The 20,174-nt window shown below is 43.9% G+C and overlaps 1 pseudogene; it reads right to left on the bottom strand.

The window, feature by feature from the left end:
• LOC142576503 (chymotrypsinogen A-like) overlaps positions 1-20,174 on the bottom strand; it is a 46,795-nt pseudogene that overhangs the window by 4,272 nt on the left and 22,349 nt on the right.

Below are 20,174 nucleotides of genomic sequence, written 5' to 3'. Positions count from 1 at the left end.
GATAAATGTGCCTCGATCAGCTCCTCGGCCGTGTTGTGCACACCTAGTCGTAGTAGGCGTTCTGTGGACGTACTGATTGGCAGGCCCATCGCCTGCTTACATGCCTTTCTGATCATTGTGTTGATTTTCTTGAGTTCCGTCTCGTTGAGTAGTGCGTATGGAATAGCGTAAGTTATTCGAGACACGACGAAGGCTTGGACAAGCCAAAGCGTGTCCGCCTCCCCCATGCCTCTTGTCTTGGTTGTTATTCGCCGGATCATGTGCGTAACTTGGGCTGTTGTATTTTTAAGCTTTTGAAATAATATTGTATTGGTGCGATCCGACTGGAAAACCATTCCCAATATCTTTACGCTCTGAGACGGAACAATGGTGTGTCCCTCCAGTTGTAAGTTGATAGTTGGCGAGTCAGATGTGTGCTCCTGTCGCGGTGAGACCAGGAGTAGCTCCGACTTTTGGGGGGCGCAGCTGAGCCTGCATGACTTAGCATAGTCGCTCACCACGTCTGCAGCTTCCTGCAAGTGGTTCTCCATTCCCCCGATGGACCCTGTAGATGACCAGATGGTAATGTCGTCGGCATATAGGCCATGCCGGATCCCTGGTATGTTATCGAGGAGCGGCGGTAGGCCTATTAGGGCGATATTGAAAAGGAGAGGGGATAACACTGCGCCCTGTAGGAAGGGGTTTGTGGTTTTGTCCCCGACCTTTAGGATGGCTTTTCTATCTGAGAGGAAATCTCTGATATAGGAGTACGCCCTGGGCCCCACAGCCCAGAGCGTTTAGCCTCTGTAAGATTGCTGTGTGCTTGACGTTATCGAACGCCCCTTTAAGATCTAAGGCGAGGATAGCCGTGGGGGAGTTGCGTGTCGCTGGTACAATCACCTCCTCTTTCAGCAGAAGTAGGATGTCTTGAGTTGAGAGATGTGGACGGAATCCTATCATCGTTGTTGGAAGTTTCCCCGAGTCCTCTAGAAATGGTTGTAACCGATTGAGAACGATGTGCTCTAGGAGCTTTCCTACACACCAAGTGAGAGAGATCGTTCGTAGGTTCTCAATGGCTGGTGGCTTGCCTGGCTTCGGTATCAGACGAACCTCGGCTATTTTCCAGTCCTCTGGAAGGTTTCCTTTCCTCCACACTTCGTTAAGATGAGCAGTAAGCTCTAATAGCTAGGGGCTGTCAAGATTTACGAGTGCCTTGTTGGTAATTTGGTCCATTCCCTGGGCTGTGTGGCGTCTCAAGACCATTATCGCCGCTGTTACCTCATGTAGATGAATGTCCTCATCTAGGAGCTCGTTAGGGGTGCCGGTGTAGGGTGGCAGAGGCTCCGATGGCTGTGTGGGGAAGTACTGGGCTTTGAGAGTAAAAAGGAGGTCCGCCTCGTTTCCAGGAAAATTGGTGAACCACTCGGGCCATATTGTGGGAACCTGGTTGAAAATTTGCACGCATTTCCTGGCTCGTTGCTTTCAAAATATGCGTTTTGAATAAACCTATAGCCTTAGCATTGGAAACTACACAAAACCGTTTGCAAGAACTTCGCCAGTTCTACTTCACTCTTTCAGTTCGCATTACAACTGCTTCGTACATTGCGCTCATTTATGAATAAAAACGATCCTCCATTGATGCGCTCAGTGCCGAACGTTTAGAAGATTGTGAGGAATGAGAAGACAAGTGCAGGTTCTAAAGGAAACTAGGCTGGTTTATTTCGTATTTCGCACGCATTGGTACGCATAACGTTCCTTAGCGCATCCGTGGCGTGACGCCCTGATCGCTTAGCGCAATCTTCTCAAAGCCTATGTGGAAGAAACGTTTTCGCGCAGTGAATATGGCTAATCCACCCGGCGTACTATCTTTATGTCTATCCCAGTTAGTCGACAGCCATGCGGTGAAGTCCACGAAGGTGTTTCTATTACCGACTGTGCTGTTCCAAAACTTGAAAGCCCCTAATCTATTTCATTCAAGGATGGCTGCTGGTGATAAGATCTCAGTGAATAATTAATCCTTTAAAAACGCAACAAATTCACGGAGGCTACCTATGTTGACAAATGCATTTCCAGCTGTTTCTTTTAACCTCCTGTTTTAATAAAGCTTGTTGCTGGACGAGCTGGTCGGTAATACTTGGGAAGAATAAAACACGAAACACAGACAAGGACCATAGGTTGCGTTAGTCCATGTCCGTTCACCTCTGGTCCATGTGTGCGTTTCGCATTTTATTCTTTCTAAGCCTCCTGCTTTAAGTTTACTAGTTGGTAGATCTCAGTAATGCCTTCTTATATGTTTGGCATTAGCAAGTACGGGCCCATGCAAGCAATGTTTGTGATTAACCCATGTACTTTTGTCATTATGCTAACAAAACTTACGAAGCAAGATGATCCATAGACGTGGCTTCCGCAGAGGATTTCAGGCCTCAGGAAGGAGCAAACTGAGTGATTACGGGGAAGCTCTTCACTCAACGCTTGCTTGAGCTCTCTGGATTTTTCGATGACTTTGGATTCTGGGTTGAAAAGCAAAGACAGGTGAACGTAAAATGACACGGCTGCTTGATGATCCAAAGCACGCCTAATTCAATAGCACTATGTGCACCTTGTGTATTCACCTTCAATAAACCCTGACCTTCCTCTCTTTGACAGATCAACTTACATCGGTTTAGTTCAAAGCTAGTCGGCGTGAAGGGCAAGAAAACCTAATCACTAACCTGCCACATGACAGTTGTTTAAACACTGGCAAGTAATAAACGGCTGTAGCGCTTTTTTTCTCGTTTGTTATTTATTTATTTATAGATATTGTTATATGTTATAGCTTGTTATATGTTATTTATTTATAGATATTGCAGACCACACATAATGTGGTCCAAGCAAGACGGGCATTTTTTTAAGCAAATCACATTGAGTATAACGGTCAACATACATTGTGTTTTACTTCCAGAGACAAATAAATAGCAAAAATGAACACAATGCGTAAATATACTCAATGCTACACGATGGCGAGACGAGCACGCTCTGGTATAGAATTCCACTGAGACACTGTGTGCGGGAAAAAGGGAAATTTATAACCATCTGTTATTGCGAAATATGGCGTCAAAGATCTTCGTTGGTGATGTCGTGTATTTCTTGTTGATGGAGGGGGAGGGGGATAAATAAAATGAAGGGTCAATAGCGAATTTCTGCTTAAGAAGAGAATTCAGGAAGTCCAATCGAAATTGCCTTCTTCTGTACTGAAGTGGTGGTATGTTGTTGGCTATCATTAGTTCCGAAGAAGAGTCCACACGACAAAATTTAGAAAAGACGAATCGAACGGGCTTTCTTTGAATTCTTTCGAGTTTATTAATGTTACGTTTTGTGTAAGGGACCCATACTGTGCTTGCATATTCTAGCTTTGGTCTCATGTATCATTGATAGCATAGAAGGTTTACATTTGATGGTGAATTACGAAGCTTTTGTCTTAAAAAACATAACTTCCTGAAAGCAGAACAAATGTTTTCAACGTGTGAATTCCAGGGGAGGTTAGCTGCAGCGGACGTTACACCTAAATATTTGTAGCTATCGACATGATTAACTGTAGATGAACCTAGGGAGTTAGTATATTGAAAAGGGGACTTATTTTAGTTATAGAAATCGAAACTGTTTTTTGTGCATTTAAGACCATGCTCCACTTCTTGCACCATTGGTGTATGTAATCTAGATTTTTGTTTAGTTCTTGTTGATAATGTATTGTGCAAACTTCACAGAATACCATACAGTCATCTGCGAACAACCGAATCTGAACAGTTGGATGAATTACATCTACGATATCATTTATATAACACAAAAATAGCAAGGGCCCTAGTACACTGCCTTGTGGCACACCCGACGTGACTGGCGGAAGGCGCGAATTTCGATCCTCGACTGTGACAAACTGCACCCGATTTCTCAAATATTCAGCCATCCAAGCTACCAACACCTTTAGAAGACCAATTTTGTTTAGGTTGTAGATCAGTTTGTCATGAGGAACTTTGTCAAAGGCCTTACAGAAATCTAAAGAAATTGTGTGTATCTGAATATTATTATCAAGGCCTTTGTCAAACTCATGCGTAACAGTGACGAGTTGCGTCACGGTCGAATACTTCTTTCTAAAACCGTGTTGAAAATTTTTTAATATGGAGTGTTTGTCAACCAATTCTGTAATCTGATTGGCTTTAATATGTTCTATAAGTTTACAACAAGAGGAACTTAAAGATATTGGTCTGCAATTAGGTTGTAATAATCTGGCGCCTTTCTTGAAGATAAGGGTTACTCGGCCCGTTTTCCAGTCACGCAGCAAGGCTGCTGTTGACAAGGAACTATTAAAAATAATAAAAAGGAGCTTGGCAACGCATTCGGTATATTGTCGACGAAACAGGTTAGGTAGAAAATAGAAAACGCCCAATTGAAAAACTAACTGCTCAGTCAAATAAGTTACATAACTATTCTGTGTCCAAAATGACCAAAGGAAAAAAATAATTTTAATTCCGGGACTGACTTGTCAGTGTTTCCAAGGAAAAAAAGCAACAAATACTACTGAGAACTGTGGCATGCTTCCATTGAAGCTGCAAGCAAATTCCGCCAACAAAGCCATGATATGTTGTACATCAATTTGCCTACAAAATGTGTCTCTTGCTTCAAAAGATTTTGAGGCTCTACATAGTAAGAATTTTCAGCAAACTTTCGCTTTAGAAATCATAGAGTTTGAAGTGATTCTGAGTCTGCGTGGAGACTTGTTGCTTTCTGTGTAAACAGAACAAAAAAAAATGCTTCGTAATTTAAGCCCATAATGTGAAAGCAAAAAAAAAGAACTTAAAATAAAGCCACACTAACGTTTGCAGCCACAAGCACCAAGTTGAAGCAAATTCATATAGCCACCATCAGTTTCATGCAACCTCAACAATCGCAGTGCCGGAGTTCTTTTTAGACCATTTAGCCGGAAGTGTTATGGTAATAGTGACACAGCGGCCCTCTGGCTTCAACGCTAGGTTTAATTATTTTAGCGTTGCCTAATTAGCAGAACTATAAATGAACCTTTTTCGCGCCGAGTGAAGAGACGTAGCGCTTTGGAAGAATTATCTGCCTTTATGAATGAAAGTTTGCGTTGTTTTCTTCGTATCTCCGTGGAGTAAGAACTTGGGCTGGTTCGCGTAGCACATTATCTAGCTGGTCATGAGAAGCCAACAAACAAAGACACCAAGGAAAACATAAGCAAAATTACTTGTGCTTACTAATTGAATTACAGGAATGATAAATAAATGTCAATAAAGTGGATCGAAAGACAACTTGCCGCAGGTGGGGAACAATCCCACATCTTCGCATTACGCGTGCGATGCTCTGTATGATACTCTGTGTGCGGTGCGTAATGCGAAGACATGGGATCGTTCCCCACATGCGGGAAGTTGTTTTTTCATCCACTTTCATGTCCATTATTTATCATTCCTGTAATTCAATTAGTAAGTACAAGTAATTTTACCTATGTTTTTCTTGGTGTCTTTGTTTGTTGGCTTTATACGGTATGATTAATAAAAATCGGGCCCCTCGGTTAACCCCCTTTCTTCTCGTTATTATCTCGCTGGTGCAGCACATTATCCATTTTAAGTACTGTGCTTTTAATACATATTTACCAATCACGCACATGGAGGGTTTTTGTTGATTTGTTATTTTTTTCGTTTTCCTTCAGCTTCTACAGTATACCAATGTGGTGGAATACTGCAGTAGAAATAGTATACTGATTGTATACGACAAGTCGACATCGAACCGATATTTGAAAAAGGGATCTCTCAGATTGACTTTGGTCTTATGGTTTAAACGTTGGGTCAATCACCACCACTTCCATGGTCTGTGGCTACTAAGGAAAGGCAGAAGGGATTCCTTGCCCACCGTATAAATTGCGCGAGAAAACGCGATACATCTGCTATTCGGAATGCGCTAAGAAACAAATTGTACGCTTACTGATGGTAGTGGCACTTAAGAGGAGCAGCCTTGGCTGTGCAACTGTACTGAGCACTCAGGGGTCATGTACCACATGGATGAATAGCCGAAATTGCTAAGTTGGACGAAATATGAGACAGCTGCCAGCTTAAAAGAATATTAGAACTGGGAGCTAGGAAAGCGACCTCGTTTACCATCTACAAAGTACGTCCTTGTCAATTCCTGTCGTCTTTACCCATTTGTGTAGGGATAGATGTACGGCTAGAATATCTGTAGAAAGGCTGTATGGCCCAATCGATACTTCACGGACGTCACGTCAGTATCGCTCAGAATTGATTAGCAAGAAGCTCCTTCCCAAGCGGGGTTACGTGCTTCGTGGGTATCAAACGTCCGAGAAAAGCGATAATGGGCTATTGAGCTTCCTTTACAGGAACTGGACGCGAGTAGCTATAATCAGAATTTTCGTTGGCCCGACCGCACCTGCATGCGTCTTGACTAGCGGGTTGGGCGAGCCAACCCACCCCTTACAAGCAAGTTGATCTATCTCGCCTGAGAGCTCGCTCGAACCCAACCCACTAGCGTTTACTCGAACCCAACGAGGAGTTTTCGACCCGCTTCTATCTGCTTCATGAAAACATAGCTCTGAATAGAAAGGGCAAAGAAAGAGATGGACAATCTATGTAGATGGTGCATTTGTATATGTCCTTGCCGCGGGTACCTACGACTGAATTCTTGACCTTTTATTTCCCGTACCAAGACCAAGCCGCGATCATGCACACGTAAGTGTTTAGAGTACACGAACCACAACGGTAGAATTCTGCCTTACTTCTTGTTGAACCCCATCCGGTGACGTAGAACTTGGCTCCCTCAGGAAGTTCCTCTTTGTGGCTCGGAAGGCATACTGGGGATATCGTCCGCGTGAAGATCACGTTGTCCCGCAGTTTGATGATGGCGATATCATGTGAGTTAACCTAATACATTAGAAACAAAAGGGCACTCAAGGTATTATAAATATGATCATATATTTTGGAAGTAGGGCATATGAGTGTATATGAACACGCGAAGTGGGCAGGACTTACGTTGTCACCCTAAAATTTGCGATGCTGCATAGTGCTATACAGGGTGTTTCGGTGAACCCTTTCAAATGTTTTTCAAAAATTGCCGGTGCCAAATAGCACGATTCTTCTCCATGAGCTGGTCTATTCGAAAAGGCGGACATTACATGCACAAGAAATCATAATGCATGATCGACTAAATTTTAAAAATCACTACTTATGTTCCTAACTAATTAATTTATGGCACACGTTAAAATTTACACATTCTAGCCGGTGAAACTGCAAGGAATATCCACTTTAAAATAATTGTCGGGATGACATCACTTACGAAATCTGCGTTTTGAAACTTCCTATATCAATAGCAATTTTGCGGCGTAAAACTGCTAATATTAATATCTGGAGAACTGAGAACTGGTTCCAAGTGGATCTACCTTGCCAACTCCCCGGCGAGAATTTGCAAATTTCAATATGTGCTATAAGTTATTAAGTGAAATGCTTAATTATTGAATTTGTTACTTAAAAGGAAGACGTCTGGACACCGACCAAAATGGTTTTAGATAGTTATTTACGTTTATTATATTAGTTTAATTGTGAACAAGGCTCCCGTCGGGGAGCCGAAACGTAAATAACTATTTTAAACCATTTTGGTCGGTGTCCAGACCTCTTCCTTTTAAGTATGCATTATCCCGACCAGACGGGTTTCCTTCATACTCTCGACTTTATCCATTAGTGAATTGGTGTGAATTAGTCGATTATCTATTTCAATATTTTGTGTGAGTAATGTCCGCCTCTTCGAGTACGCCAGCTCATGGACTAGAAATGTGAAATCTGCCGCAGGCAAAAAAAATTGAAAGTGTTCGCTAAAACACCTGGTATATAAGCACCACGTGATCAAGTAAGTGGCTTTTAAGAGCTTGATGAGCCGTGAAACAAATTGAGGGCATAGGATTGTCTTCGTTGTCCCAGGACAGGGGAAGTATTGGGAGGCTTCCTAATAATATTTGATTGCTCAACATTCGACGCAAAATTCGCCCGGTTTTAGATGCATAACGTATTTTAACAGACCTAGGCACTGTATTAGGAAGCTGCAAGCAACAAAGTTGTTCCTGGTCCTATAAGACGTGGATGTAACTGACGAGGTTGCATGGTAGGAAAGCACGCACTCGGCCATTTGTCCTGCCGTGGAATGTGAGGTCCCTCAGGGCTTGTCTCAGCAAACGCCTAAATATAAGAGATCCTCCGGACATACGAGCACTCCAAGAGGCTTAGGTTTGTCAAGGCGAGCCCCGACTGCTTGGACATATCGGAACCCACACCGCGACACCATGTGCATCGGCACCATGCGGCTCCCCTAAGTGTGTAGATGGGAATTATGAGAGAGAACTCCGAAAAGCTTCAGTATGTGACCACGCACGTTTGTATTTCGCGTGACAGTCACTGCGGACATATGTGATTCAGCTTTCCAGTGTTTTGCCGTAACTGTGTGTCGCGGTGAAACAGTGACACCTATTGCAAGCGTATATTTTCGGCCCACCCGATCGTAGAATGTTAGTATTTGGACTGTTTAATGTAATATGCGGTGAGTTTATTGCGCATCGTTCATCGTTGTGTGCGCATCCGCAGGATGGTCGATGCGAGGAGATATATTAAGTCATAACGATACATGACTTTGTGATGTTGAAGAATTGTTCGCCCAATTTTCTTGGCGAGGTAAGGAACCGCCGACCGTTGACGTTGCCTTGGTTACACAAAACTTGCAATTGGCATGACCTGGCGAATCTAACATTCGGGGTTCCTACCAGCTCCCTATATGGCTTAGTTTGCTACAAAGTCTCGTGCGTTCCTCTATAGCAAGGGCCACCAAACGTTTAAGCCAGAGGTACGGATTGAAGACCAGTGACGGTGTTGAAGGCCGGATAATACGGGAATAAATAAATTTTAGTGAAAATAAATTTGTCAATTTAAGTGGCAGTCCTAGGCTTAAGCTAAGAACGCTTGTCAAACTCTTCTACTGGCTAGATTTATTCTAATAAGGACTTATTTAAATTAGTTCCATTGATTTTCTAGCATATTATCCAGAAAAAATAATAAAATTCAGACACACACGAACAGCGTAGCGCTCGTACAGTTTGTGTGTGCGTGAATTTTATTGTCTCGTCTTCTGCGCTCTATTAATTGCTGTTCAAATCATGTACCAACAATCCCAAAAAGCTACGCTGCTGAATCCAGAAATGAACCAAAACAACTATTTTATGCTTACAATTTTGATTTTACTGCCAAGTCTTCGGGGGCAAGTAGATTGCTTTTAAATAACATTAAGAATTCCTGTTCGCAAGCAAGCTTCTTCACATTTCCCGATAGCACAGAGATCTATGCGACGTTGAGGTCGCAAGCACCATTCTTCACAAAGTGCCCTCTATTCTGGTGATGTGTCGCAACTGAAACTCCAGTATTTCTGTGAATCTGTGTTGACTTCTGTGCATATTGTTTACGCTTCAGTAGTGAATAAGTGTAGACAGGTCAATGTAGCAGGGTCAAGAATAAAATGTCTCAATACGCGGGGCAGAAAGAGAGTTTTAGTGTAGCGTAAGTGGCACCTTGCTGCACGCAAAGAAGTAGCGGGGTAAAACTGCGCATGCTCCAGATGCTGCCTCAGCTTTTGGGATTTGAATGCCAACGCTATTAAACAGAATTTAGCGTGCAACGCTGACGCTCGCAAAGATGGTTTAGCGTTGGAAGCACGGCGGTGCCTTCCAGGCGAGATGGCTTCGCTTCTGATCAATGATGTCGTTGTCCTGCGCGGTTTGGTCCGTTCGTTCCTGACAGACGCCTGTATTTGTTTTAGAGTGGTGTCATATGATGCTTCAACAGCAATTATTGACAACTGGCCGCTGTTTCGGAAATCGGCCGTCAATTTTTCGCCGCTATGGGGTTAACAAGAACGGCTGTAGTATGTGCATGGCGCCCGAGATTTGGCATCACGAGCGAAAAGTCACGCGGGTAGAGAAATCTAAAATGCCACAAAATTTGGATGTACAGATGTGCAGATGGCACCGCAAACTGAGTCATCACAACTCACCGGAAAACCAACTGCCACCATGGCCGTTGCTGGGCTCACAATATGAATACATCAATCCATTGGATTGACAGCTTGCTTACATTAGGTTTACTTGTACTTTGAGAAATTTTACATTTAAGGGACCTCACAGCTCTTTGCGGTTGAGTGGGCTTTCCCTTTGGTTTTGTTATTTTAAAGGGCTACTTTCTGCAGTGCTCTAAAACGCACGATATCACTGGCGTTGTGTGGGTCTAACACTAACGGAAGAATATTTCGCTACACTAAAGATCTCCTTAAAGAGGCGCTCGTGTTTTTCGTCTTGCTTTCTGTCCCGTCTATTGCGCTGGTTTTTTTTCTTTGGAAATCTTTGCGTTTTAGGAGTTGCCAGAAACGACGACTCGTTGAAGTTATAGGGTTATTTTAGTAAAATCAGATTTTAAGATATTGCGCAGATACGAGCTTGACAAGCTGCTCTGTTTTGTTCTTTTTGCACTTTGTGATCGCAGCCATGTAGCCTTTATTTTTATATTTTGCAGGATGATATTTATGAGCAATATTCCTTGTCGTACTAATAACTTACTCCTTAAAAAGACAAGTGACTTCGAAATTATATTCAGGTGTGTTCAACGCATTTCAGACCGCGCTAACTGTTTTTGGAGCTAACTTTTTTTAAAGATGAAACTACTTATCAGGCCAAGATACTCCACCACGACTAAGCCACAAATAAATTACTCGATAGCTTTTAGACAAAATTGTTAGGCCCTGATAATGCAATGCTGTCATTACAGGTTTACAAGCAGGGTTACAAATACAATCTCAGGCAAGTAGCTTCAAAATATTTATGTGAAAACTCACTATTTACAATATGGCAACAATATACAGCTGCGACGCTAAACACATCGAGCACAATTAAAGCCCTCCTAGGGATCGTACGAGCCTCACAATATTTACAGAGGGCAGGAAATGAATCGAAATAACCCATAGGACAATGACAACGTGCGGCCGCAAGGAAACAAGGCACGAAGAACAATATACGGGAATTTGGAATACAAATCTAATATTACTACGCAAGGTTTATATTCTCGACGAAGACCGACGGTGACTGCGACGTGCAGTATACAGGACAGAGCACTATCTGAATCTTACCAATTGGAATGGATGCCAATCGGTACAAACCCTTATAAAGGCAGAATCAGCTGGTCAACAATCATATCAAAAGGGATAATTACGCCATAAATTATTCACCACAAACTCAGCAGCGAAACAATATTTACCTACTTACAATTGAAATATTCAAATGAAACTACATCAGCTAATTTACTTCTTGGCAGTACAGACATATGTACAAACGTGACACGGGGCTTAAAGGAAAATTCACTGTATTTCCATGCAGGGGAATTGCGTCTCATCCGCCGTGGTGGCGTTGTAACTTTGGCGCTGCGCCGCCAAGCCCGAGGGCGCTAGGATCCAGTTCCCGCCGCGGCAGGCGTATTTCAATATGCAAAAATAACCGTGCACCATGCATTGCGTGCGCTTTAAAGAACAAGTGATCAACATCAATCAGGAGCACTTCACTACGGCCTGCCTTACAACCATGTCGTGGTCTTTGGAAGTAAAATAGCAAAATATATTCTAAAGAGTTGCGTTTCGTAGAGAAGACGTAGGACGGAGGCTAAAGCGAGTAATGGACCTGATGCCCTGACTTGATTATTTGAGTCAGCTGTGGTGGCACGCCAGATTAGTCAATACTCAGCATTGAAATCAGGTGTTCGTCTGGTAAATAATCCCTGTATCTCAACTTGATTTGATTACAAAGGTACATGTGTTCAAGATTGACACGTAGACGTGGATAATTGCGTTAGGTTCGAGAAATACTTAGCGCCAAGTAATTTATAACAGTCCATTAGGCTTTTTGTGTTGATGTCCTTTGACCACGGTTCAATTACTTCTAATTCAAAGAAACCTGACAGTGCATTCATATAGCAGTTAAATGAATTTTCGAAAATTTGTAGCTGACGAAGTGGGCAGAACGAATTTTTCTTTAATTACGAATCTTCTTACGAGAAATTCGTGCGGATTTCCTTTGAAGCTTCGTGCTACATACGGACGGATGTCAATTTTTCTTTTCATGATCATTCCACCGCCTCGGGGAATTCCGCAAACTGATTTCCCATGTTGATTCTCCTTGTGCTTCAAATTCTCGATTAATTAGCCCTCGCCGTGCGACCAACTAGCCTCATGGTAAGTTGAGATAGAAGCGTGACCGCCACGGAACGGCGTTACTTCTGGGTTCGAATCCCGGCTAGGACGAATTTTTCTTCAACTAGGAAGCATTGTATTTTGAGAAAAGCGTGTGGTTTTCTTTTGTAGCTTCAGGCTGCATACGGGTGGATGTCAATTTTTCCTTTACTAACTTTCCTGCACCTTCCGGAATTCTGCAGAACTGGCTTGCCATTTGTAGTTTCTCCTTTGCTGGTATGATGATCAGAGCAGCACTCGCAAATTTGTGTGGGTAGATTGCTGATAATTCTTGTCGCAAATAGCGAAGGAATTGCTGTATTAGTCTCGAAAGTTATCCTTGAAGAGCAGCGGAAATGCTCCTATTATCGACTTCATGCCTGCTTCTCCAAAGCTGCAGTTTTGTCCAGAAGCCTTTCATGTCCATGTACTGGTTATGAATGACGTGTGCCTCTCCTTGAAACTATGGCACTTAGCTTATTCATATGGTACATTATGTCGACGCTGAAGATCGTTTTCCAGAGCCAGTCATTGGCTCGGGACGGTTGTTGGGGGCAAGGAGCCCTCTATTTATCCGCTAAGGTTAAAGAAACAAGACAAAACATTTCCGCAACTAAGCCATCGAACTGCCGTATCGTACGCCACGTCCACTAACTCGGATTCCGGATCCTTCACAAATTCCCGGAACTGGCGACTATAGGGCTCATGCGACCTAATAAGATTAGCAGCTGGGACAATAGGTTTTCTTCCAAAGGACATCCCCACGTATGTCTCACAACGTGGCTGCTCGTGAATCATGAAGTGAAATTACATTATGTACATTGCGAATGCGAGAACACCAACATATCTTATTGTTTTCCCCCATGGGAGTGTGTTTTTCAAACTCAGGACTTATTTTGCTCCAATCAACTGTGGCATATTTCAGTTTGTCCCAATGTAAGCTGTAGGCGGACGCGGCCTTTTCTAGTTATTTAAAGCGATCCTCCCTTGTTACCGCACCGCGCCTGTTGGGGACTGAGGGAACGAGCTTTATACTATGTGTGGAACTTTTGACATAATGAAGTTTCGTGGTAATAAATCTAGAGAAAGCGCATTTCGTCGTTTATTTATTTTAGTTCATTTCAACGCTCCCAGTTTAGCCACCACCGATTGTATCACAAGCCGCATGCTCTAATGTACTGCGTCACGCACCTATGCCCACGAACACATATTACGAAGTTAGTGAAACGGTTCATTATTGCACCCTGGTATGTTGCCACCAATGAGTCAAATATTTGTTGACCTGTTTACAGCGAATCCTTACAGCAGCGGCTGGCTCCGACACAACTTCCTTCGGAAGCGGCACTCTGGCGCCGACTGGCGAGATACGCGCAGTGGGCAAAGTCTGTGTGATGTCTCTTCAGGCGCCATATCTTTATGGTACACACACCGCGCCCTAGCTACACGCTCGATTATGAGCATGATTTCGTGCTCCTCTAGTTACTTTAAACAAGTAGTTCTCTCCTTCCTCTAAACATTATGGTTCGCATATCACTCTTTGCAGACTGATTACGATGGCAGTCCCAGGATCACGCAACTTTCAGCTAGCCATTGGTCTCACCGACGAACATTTTTGGCAAACATGCCCACGGCCATCTTTTAATCACATCACAGTCGCATGGCAATGCGCTCAACTTTATTTGAAAAAGGCTACCTTGGTGTACCTTTTTCCACCCCGAAAGCGGAACTCATCACGATAATATAGGTAGCTAAGTGATAAATCCATGCTACAACATGACAGTGTATCGTATGAGTTATTTGAGAACGTCGAAGGACTGGCTGTAGAGAACCTTTTCGGAGTTCTAAATGAAACGTGAGAATGTGGAGACTTACAGAAGCAGGGGAAACACGATATCGTCATTACGATTCTCGAAGAGCAAAATATTTTACAGCTCTACGTACAATATCGCTTGAGCCAAATATAAGTGTGAGCACGTCATGCTAACATGTATGAGCTGGCGGCACGAGGCGAACGCGCACTAAGATGTCACATTGGCTTAAGACAATTCGTACGCATAACAAACCACTTACATCGACAGGTGCAATAAATAACTAATGTTTCATGGTGGTATAAGTGGATTCACGTCGATTTTGGCATGAAGTTTTAAGCCATTCGGTGATAGAAAGTATCACCATCGAGCACATGTGTGGTTCAGTGTGCAGAAGCTACTTCGCAAGTGCTGCCTCGGCTTCGTAGCTTTTCGCGAGTTAATTTCACTCAGAAACGCCAGCTGCTGGCATGCCGCGGCCATTAGCGGCTCTCAATCCAATCGTGTGTATAATTACATAAATATCTGAGATCTGCATCGCAAATATGAACCGCATGATAACGGAAGCTGCTCTGGCGGAATTGTCAAAAAACAGTTGTAATTTTTGGCCTAATCTCTGGCATAAACCAAACGATCTGTGACATACACATACTCTCACTAAACAGAATGCAGAATGACCTGGAGGACGAGGACCGTCCATGTTGAGGAAAAATTATGCCCTTTTCCAGCCAAAAACAAAAAAGAAAGGAACACCGGAAACAAGTGACAGAAACTTGCCGCGCTCGGCCTGAAAAGTGGATGGGCGCACACTTCGTCGACCTTGTACACAACCTCCGTATTGTCTCTGGCAACACGAGCATATGCACCCAAGTGCACCCTCACAGTTGTGGACAGCTTGGACCTGAAAGAGCAGCATCATGTGTGTAAGCTTCTCTCAAAAACATTGTACACCCAAGTACTGCAAAAACTGAACTGTATGGCACGGTATTAAATTGAAGAATGGGGGATAAAAAATAACAGTTGTTCTAGCCAAAAACTGTTTTTTCGGGGTGAGGCTTACGTCTCGAGGCCCGGCCATAGTTGACGCGCGGTCACATAAGCGGCCACCATAGGCTATCTAACTTTCGTGAGGGGGGGCCGGTCCTGCATGCTATCGTTTATTAGGAAGGTTGTTTTCCCGGAATGAGACCTTCTGCTGGGGCGCATGTTTGGAGATAATTCATTACTGAGAGCTGTAAGGGGGGGGCAGTCTAGCCTGCGGTACTTATAACGAATAGTGGCTTGCCGCTGTTCGTGTGTTGAACGCAAACAGTTTTCATCGGGTTGGATTTGCACCCGCCCCTTAGACCAACTTATCAAATCTAGCGTGGGTGACCTAAAGGGGCCTGAAAATATCTTGGCATCCACGAAAAAGAGGGCCTATAGGCGTAGTACAAGATTTCACCTCGTTTCTGAGTAACATTTGACGTTTATAAGCGATAAATGATGATGTGAGCTATCACTTCCTGTTATCTGAGGTGAAAGACAAACATTTACCGATAAGTCGTTGCGGTTTTTTACATAGGTTCTCAATGCACGTGTGTTAGGCGTAAAGCCGAAGGCTTTTGGATGGCATATCGTAATCTGGATTGCCTTCGCTCTTGATGACAACTGGTTTTGTCGGTCTCTTTATTCCCTCATTGGCTATTAATTTCATTCAGATATAGATTTAGACGTGCAACAAGTGGAGACATGTATTAAAACTATTCTTTAACATTGGTGGCTACACAGTGTAGCCATTATTGAAATTTTCTAGATGCATTTATGGGTGATGAAATATGCAGTTGTGGCCAGCTACACGAAGCCAGTTTTATGGCACAAATGTGCCACGAAAATCACGCTTTCTACGCCGCTCGATGAGTGTTGTAGCAGATGACAAAATGAACAGTCAGGCATTGCAAACACGTGCAGCCATTTTGGCGGCAACTATCGGTGCTGCCTTCATATTGTAATGAATGCATAGATATCCAGGGAAAACACGGGGAAGACTAAAGATGGAACGTCAAGACCATGAGCAAAACGAGAACAAGGTGAAGGCCGAAGGCAACGTTGGTTCCTGCTTTCACCTTGTTCTCGTTTTGCTCATTGTCTCTACATATATAAGCCGAGGACAGCCAACGTTCGCTGCGCGGACGGATGTGAAGTGCTGGCATGACCGTTTGAAAGGAGTAAAATATACAGGTGCGCCAACTCGCCTACCTTGCTGCGCCTTAGTCGCGTCCAACTAATGTTCCATAGATAACAGGGGCCCAGTAAAGGACTGTGCCCTCCTTTCTTCTTCGATGGTTTCCATAATACTATCCCCACTTTCTGCCTTCCCCAGTTGTAAGCGCGAAAAATTCGCGCCGTGCGGTGGTCGAGAAACGATATTGTCGAGAGCCCCTTTCGGCTCTCAAAATATCAAGATGGTGCGCTTTTGCTGTTGCCGCCGTTGAGCGGTATATCATTGCGTGCGTTTGTGTCTTGCGACACTAGTTTCCAAGAGTGAAACATTTTTTATCGGCGAAGTTACCCATCGCTGTTTGACCAGTGCAGCTCTGCACGCTAGTAACAAGATTCCATGCCGGTACAGACGTTGGGATGCATCATCAGGTGAGTCGGCATTCCTACCATGTGGGAAATAGGAAGGTTATCATATCTTTCATGAAGACAAAATTAACTTTGTCGCGGCTTGTGCATTTATGGACAGGCTATTTCATCATCCTTGCTGTGTAATTAAAAAAAGGGAAGTTTTCTTTGTTATTGGAGCATTCGCAATGAATTTAGCTTCAGATTGGCTAGATTTATTCCTGAAATGGCTGAAACAGCACGTTGTCGTTCAGTGTTCAGGTGAGAAAAGGTACGTAGCCAGTGGGTGCTACGTTAGTCGAAGTGTGAAGTCGGGTGCTTTTCGTCAGGTAATGCAGAAGGCGACAAGCAGCCTACTGTAATTGGCTACAATTCAATCCACCAAGCACAGCAAGAAGTCTCTTTGCCTCTTTCTTGCACTATACTAGCCTGCTTGAAGTGTAGGTAAAGAACGTACCTAAATTGATTATATTATTTCTCAAGAAGCACACTTGCAATTCTTTCCGACCGTAGCATGGGTGCTGCAGGCGGGCGACGCTAACTCAAATCGATAACCAATATACGTAAAATCGCGTCTTCCACGAAGTAACTATGAAGCGCAATGTGATCGCTGGCTAAAACACCCTATGCAGGGCGTTCCCGTTCAAATTCTTTGATATAATTCGTATGCTGCCTCAAATATACCATCGAAGCTGCTGACGATATTGAACTATTCTTACTGCGATTGGTATTCTTTGGGAACGAACATAGTCTAGTTTTCGGTATGTAACTAACCTCTTTCACAACAGCCAGTAACCCAAGTGCTTTACTAGCTTAAGTCGCCTACAGTATGAGTTGCTTGAGTCACTACTTTTCTGCTAAGCAGCCAATATGGACAGTATGCACCCGAATAGACAACTAGGAGTGGCTGTTGTCTGGCATAGTAGTAAACTTGGGTCACGGGGCCACTAGGCAGGCGGCCGGACAGACAACTTTGGCAGTGCGTATGTGATCTTGGAACAAAAAGAAATGTGCATGGGCAGGGCATGTAATAAGGAAGGAAGATAACGGATGGTCATTAAGTGTTACGGAATGGATTCCAAGAGAAGGGAAGCGTAGCAGGAGCGGCAGAAAGTTAGGTAGGAGGATGAGATTAAGAAGTTTGCAGCGACAGCATGGCCGCAATTAGTAGCACATGAGCAGGGTAGTTGGAAAAGTATGGGAGAGGCCTTGGCCCTGCAGTGGGCGTAGCCAGGCTGACGATGATGACGATGATGACGATGATGACGATGATACGTGCCCGTTCTTGGCCGATGCCACAAGATATAATCTGTAGTGTACAGCACCAAGTGTACACCGCAAGATACAGGAAAAAAGTGGAGAAAGGAGAAGAAAGAGGACGCCGCCTCGGCGCCCTTTCACCTCCGGTCTCTTTTAATCACACACCCATCGTAAGAAACATTGCTAATAGCATTAACATCGTCAATCATCTCCGAAGAATGGATTGAATTGCCAGTTATTTATCGCATTCAACTTGCTCCCGTCAACGCCTTTCAATTTGTTGCTGATTTCATGCTTCTTTAGGTACGTGCAGCGTTTATCGCGATAAGGCACTTTTGCGCAATCGCCATATACGCCGCCGGGCTGCTTCGGTTGCGGCGGCGCATCCGCGGTGCGCGCAACGAGTGTTAGATGGAGTGCACGTGATCCTGTGCGGGTGCGAAGGCGCGCCTGCGACGGCGGGCAGAGAACCACAGTGTCGTGATGCGGTCACATCTTCTCCCGCGCCCACTTTCGGAGGTCACGTGACTTGCTGGGCTTCGCAGGCCCGGCACTGTGAGACAGGAATGGGAGTGACGGCACGGATCGTTAACTTTGGTGCAAGCACCCACGCTCCTTAGTTCCAGCGATTCTCATCACAATCGCGTTGTGACTGCGAGCTCTCGTACTGACTAAGCGAGCTCTGTTCATGTGTGTCCTTGGTCACGCATCAACGCATGAGTTCAGTTAGCAAATAAATGTACCGCAGTTTTTACTGCCCACAATACCAAGAGGATTCATGTATTGCTCCCGTGCCTTGATATCACTGTCTATGATTTGCCTGTAACCGCCCACCCCCACACCTGTTTCGGGCGAAACTGCAATTGTATTTAACTTTAGCATTTTCTAATTTCAATCACCTTCTACTTCACGATCAATATGAAGAAGTCCTACAATATTCCGCATCTCTCAGATCCGAGACATTCGTTCTTAGTTGTTTGTTTATGGTTTTTTCGTTCTTCCTGCTTCGGACTCCTATGCTGTTTCCAGTTTTAGGTCTGGGTCGAACGGAATAATTTAATGTTACATTTATAAAACGGCATTCACTCTGTAAAATTACATCACGCTCTTGCGCTGCCACATAGCAAACATAACTGTTGTTCGCATTACTTGGCGCTTACAGTTAGTAAAACAATAAAAGGCTAATGCATACGTCTCCGTTTACGTGGCGCACATATCGAAGTACTCGTATTTTCATTAGGACTCATTTTAGACTATCACAGCAGCATTCCAAAACAGGCAAGGGACACTTATCCGCACAAATCCGAGACAACACTCGAATCAGACGCCAATGTAACCAGCTTTCAAACATCAATGTGGCTGACGTGCCCCAGAGCCCATAGAGTTTGCTACAATTACTAGAGAGAATTCTGGTCCTGCGCTCTTTCAAACACAATAGGAATGATGGGTAGGACATGGATTTGTCAGATCTTGGTGCTTGGGGCTTCAGATGTTCTTCTCGCTTGGTTTTTTGCGCTTTATCTGGGCCTCAATTGGGCGAAATTTAAAATCGGTGCACGCTTTTCTTTTACTACAGAAGATAATAAGACTTTAAGCGCGCATAATCGTTGCTAATTGCAGTGGTGGCGCTTGTCCATGCGTCCGTAGCGTAGTGGTTTGAAAATCGGGATTCTGTGCTCTAGAAATCCCGTGTTGGAATGGTGCCATCAGACAATATTAAGAACGCCTATTTCGTTATTTATAACGCAGCACTTTCTTAAAATTTATTACTTTGACTTTGCAAAGTCACGAATTCATTCAAAGCCAACAAGACGAAGTTTAGCCTAATCTATCTACTACCCTTCATTTCCATGCTAGCTGAACCACCTTGCTTGCAGCTCTTCAGACACTAGCTTTTCAGACACTAGTAATCGTCCACGCCGGAGCCTCATGAATATGGTCAGACGATGGCTCTTTCTGGTATGGAACAGCAGTTTTGTAACGGCAAAAACAAGCATCCACTTCAGAAATTGAACATATCGTCTTCATATGTGTAGTGTCATTTTTACTCTGTCTGTATTTCGGGTCTGGCGCTTCTATTGCAAAGCGCTGTAAACATTTTCATCGACCGAGGAGGAAAGGGCTTGCCGTGGGCCTTTCTTCCTCTCCGGATTTTACGATCCGACGCGAGGCTGCTTGAACTTGTTACCGGCTGCTTGAACTGTTTCAGTGCGTAACTGT

Source organism: Dermacentor variabilis, chromosome 3, assembly GCF_050947875.1.
Source record: "Dermacentor variabilis isolate Ectoservices chromosome 3, ASM5094787v1, whole genome shotgun sequence".
Taxonomy (NCBI): domain Eukaryota; kingdom Metazoa; phylum Arthropoda; class Arachnida; order Ixodida; family Ixodidae; genus Dermacentor; species Dermacentor variabilis.
This window is presented reverse-complemented; position numbering and strand designations above follow the sequence as displayed.